We start from the raw sequence: 4,984 nt of genomic DNA on the forward strand, positions 1-4,984 counted from the left end.
GGGGAGATGCCAGAAAAAAAGCCTCTGTCTCTCAAAAACTATAAACTTTGTGGGAGATTTTTTCACAGTTTGGTTTGTTGGCTAATGAAAATAAGGCAATGCCTGAATGTACTCATCAGGAATGGATACATTCTGAATTCATGTTTCTGAGAAAGAACCCAGTGAAGGTTGGATTTTAATAGAATAGAGCTGCATAGAACAATGTGACTCTTGGAGATGGTCCTGTGCAGAGCTAGGAGTTGGACTCAACAACCCTTTTTGGTCCCTTCCAACTTGGTATATTCTGTGATTGTGTGATATACAGTTCAACAACAAACAGGTTAATTAGCACTTCAATTTGAAAGAGTACTCTAAACAAACCCACATGTAGAGATCTCCAACGGCAACTAGGGCCCCAATTCTTGCCTTTTGATGCTTCAGGTATACTGAGTAAAAACAGGCAAGAATCCGCAACCTCCACAAATTCCTACACAGTTAAAAACTTAGTGAAAATTGAAGGCCAAAATAACTGCCTTCTACTCATGCTTTGAAAATATAAGTTGTAAAACTGAAATGCTGAGATTAAAAAAAGAAGCAGGTTGTCAATTAGTTCTACAACTTCCACTACTTCCTAAAGACACTGTATTTCCAATTCAGTCTTTACCATATGTCCTACAATATATGAAAGTAGATGCAAAACTTGAAATTAAAAAATTAATAACTGAATTATTCCATTAACCTTCATTAAATGTCTTTTCAGGAACAGCAGAACACCACTGATACAAAGTTCTGTCCTTCCTCACGCGCGAATATTCCAGAATATTCCACTAAGTACTGTACAACAGAATTAAAACTGCAAAGATCCTTATATACGTATGTCATTAGAACAGAACACGGTGGACATGTGGCATAGTTACTATGATGAGGTTTCTTCTCAAAACATTCTTTTACTTACCACGTCATACAGGTAGCAAACCTGGAATAAAATTATTTGGTGTCAGAGTATTTTTCCTCTTTCAAGGTTTAAGTTAAACGTTTTCACTAAGTAAACACTCTTTGCACATTTTTATCAGAAAAGGTGAAGTTGTAAGCCGAGGTGTTAAAAAACAAATAACAATGATAATCACGGATAAGAATATTTACTTAATTCATCCTTTCCAGACTTTTCCAAACATGGAGAGCTTACAGAATACTTTCTAAGTTCCTGGGGTTTTTCTTAAATCTTTAATCATTATTTCCAGATTCTTCTGAACATCAAGAGGGTTTTTTGCCCTATTTGTAAATATGTATTTTGTATCTTTGGTACAGAAGAGATACCTATGATAGTGAACTCTGACATACTAAGCATTTATGTTAGCTTGAGGGGCTTGGTGGTGGGTTTTTTTGTTTAATAGCTAAATACTTTACAATCCCTGCAGATTGAACTGATTTATAGTATTTCAGTGAATAAACAGGACATTACCTAGCTATTACATTCTTCCCTACCTTGCATTTTTTTGGTAAGTTTACACCAAAACAGTTGTCTTTAACTGATTCAGGAGGGAAATAATCATTAACATGTATTCTAAGTGGCCTTTATGCAGAACAAAAGTAATTCCACCTACCAACAGATGATCAGTGTCTGACTAATACATGCATTTCCTTTCAAAAGGAGAAATCTCTTCAAAGGAGATAAACAACTTAAACCCAGAAAGAGTACCTCCTACTTTAGCTGCCTTCAGTATGTTTAAAAACCTTACAGTTTTCAACTTCATTATAAACACTTCTACAACTGAAGCAGCATTTGTACTAAGTAGTATTACTCCTTTTTCACAAACATTTTAAGAGGTACAGCATGAGAAATTCTCTTATGTCTTAGAATTTGAAGAAAGAACAGAGTGAGCAATGCTTTGACATTCAATTTGATAAATTCCTCACCACACCCAACTCACTAGTTATCCTTGTTGCCACCATTTACCCTTTTGATTTATGATGGATGCAAGAGACAGGAAACAAGGACAGGATTTACCTTTTCATATTAATGTCCCTACAACTCACTACACACAAGCAGAGATTAAAACCCATAGCTTGTTCTCATTTTAACTTCTTGAAACACTGTTTTATCTGTGCAGTTTCTAATACAGTTATGTTTGAGCTCAGATTCAGTTATCACAACTTAATTAGACAACATGTATCAGCTGAGCTGTACTAATATGTCAGAAAGGCAGAAGAGCAAATGCTGTTACCTAAATCTCCTTCTAATTGTTTGAATAAATTGGAACATCTCATAAATACAAAGCAGGCTACCACATGACTGTTGCTGGACAGTAACTCATTAAGACATAATGAAGATATAAAACTTGATCACTTGTCTAGATTCTTAATCTATCAATCCATTTCAGCTCATAATATCCTTATACTATACATATATTTTTGTTAAGTACGCTATCACTAGTATCAAATAGCTACGTAGCTGAATAAAAAAAGGAAAAAAAAATAAAAAAGGAAGACAGTCCTTGTCTCAAAAAGCAAGCACAAGATAATGAGACCAGTTTCAACCAAATCAAGACCACACCTAAATATCTAATGGATGAATGCAAATCAAAACATACCTTCTAAATAGACAGAGAGAGACCAGGCCGGGGAAAAAAAAAGTCTGTGATGAGGCTATACACCATACAACTGCTTACTGTATTAAACTCCACATATAAAAAGCACACTGGAACAGAAATGCACTATGAAAGCAAATGTTCTGTAATAGAGGTGGTTCTCTAACAGAAATCGCAAAAAGGGAAGAAAAACCAAAACAACTGAAAGGCCAGTTCGAAGAAAAATACTGTGATTAGTCGCCTACACTACAAAGCCTTCAGAAATATATAGCTGCTATTAGCTCCCCACTAAAGTAAGCCAACTGCAGTAAAGAGCAGTGATTCCAGAGTGGCAGTGTTAAAATTAAAGACAATTGTTCACATAACACAAACTAACACAGTTCCAGCTTATTATCAATGGAAGATCGCATTAACTGTCCAAGAATATTAATCAATTGCTCATTTACAACCTTCTCCCTTTAGAAATACCTCTTTAAAAAAATAAAAATAAAGAACACAGAATATGGAAGCATTTAGGTACACAGCAGACGTCTGGCAAAACAAAGATAAGTGGCAGGATTAACATTTACATGCAGTTCTATTAGAAAGACAACTTCTCCACTGTTGGAACAGTCTCATAAAAGCCCTTTCATTAAATCACTCTTTCATACTAACTGATTCCTTTTCAATGCACTTTAAGCTCATTATGTTAAATGAACACTATTATATTTGCAATAAAATAAACATAAGTTCTGTTTTTATGCTTGCCTACCAGGTAAATCGCCCTTTAAAAATATTACAGTTCTATCTGTTGCAGACTGCTTAAACATACACATTTAGAAGTTGTTAGAGGCTGCTCTCCTTTTAACTGGATGAGTTGCTACCTGAAGCACACAAATACAAGTAAAACCTTTCATATTTTTTCCCACTGAGAAGTGCTTATACTTCCTCTCACTGAGGCATTAAAGGAAAAATGTGCTGTAAGGCTTAGTGTCACAATCAGTTGTGTATTTTGATGATCAGATTTCAACTGGTGCCTCCACTTTTTCTGTTCATCTTAATAACTGTCTTTTATACATAAGAATCATTTATTGCAGAATGGGGTATGCAACTCATCTTACTGCCTTTTGCAATAGGTATATAAAAGGGGACTTAGAAGATTAGATGAAGATATTATCAAAACGTAGCTTTTTGGAACAGATACCTTCTTTCATGAAATGGGCCATGCAGTTACCTAATGTAATCCCTTTTCCTTGTGGAGGTTTAGTGTATCTCCCTTCTTATACAAAGAAACGAAGATGTTGAAGAAATGCCAGTTTGAGTGAAGGCACATGTAGCTTTCCAGATTTGATCATACAAGTGGTCATTACCGAGTTTACTTCTGTGTGCAATTAAAAGCAACTGCCAGCTGAAATCAAAGGAGTGTTCACATAGCATAAATACTAAAGCAGGTTTAGGTCCATCTAAGGCCTATCTCAAGACATAAATAGGGATTATTAGCCTTCATATCTTCAGAAAACACATGATTACGGTCCTTTCCTTCAGCAAAGACGTGTGAAAACAGCTCTGCAACAGTTGGGTCCATTTTTTAAGGTCTTGGAACAGTTTGCTTGGGTTTGCTGCATACACGTGTTGTTTATGAACAGCACAAGTTAGCAATAGTCAGGAAACTCTGCTATGCCTTGTATCACTTTTTAGGTTGACAGTGCTGCTAAAGAGTTACCCTTTTCCTCATCGATTAAGTTAGTAAACTTTCAGGCTACTAAAGTGGCGTATTAGGGATAGGGACAGTATCACTCTCCTGTTTCATTTCCAGCAGTGGTTCCAAAATTTTCTATAAAACATTCAACCGTATAAAACCATCAATGCCTTAGAAACAGCAATTGCTTATTAAAAGAAAAGGAAGTACTTTAATTTTTAAAAAATCCAAACCCACAAACATGGAAATGCAACAAAAATTCAGCTAGAATGAGCAGTGATAGATCTTTTACCATTTTATGGCTGCTGAGTGCCCACTGACTTTGGTAGCTTTACAGCAAGTCAGAGAACATACCTGCACAGCTCAAAGGATCAGTGCAGCCAGAATAATTGTACATCTTTGTTTATAGCCTTAGCAGTGAGGCCAACGACTGAGAGGGCTCTGGGACTGTGCTTCCATTTCCTTGTAAAAGGTGGTACCTCAAAGTCTAACTTCAGCCAAAAAAAAAGCTTGACTGGTCCCTTGTCTGTTCAGATGAATTTCAGTGTCTGTTGTTCTGGCATTCATCATGCCCAGTCCATTTGTTAAAACATTTATATCACTTCAAGGGATCACAGTCACCATCAGCAGTCAGTAAGAAAGGACACGAAATGCAGCTGATCATGCTTGTTAGACTGGCTAACAACCAAACACAGAAACATTTCCACTTCTTCTTCAGACAAGATTATACAAGGCGAAC

The sequence above is a fragment of the Manacus candei genome, unplaced genomic scaffold (genome assembly GCF_025592945.1).
Source record: "Manacus candei isolate 608988 ecotype Guabito, Panama unplaced genomic scaffold, ASM2559294v1 h1tg000088l, whole genome shotgun sequence".
Classification (NCBI taxonomy): Eukaryota; Metazoa; Chordata; class Aves; order Passeriformes; family Pipridae; genus Manacus; species Manacus candei.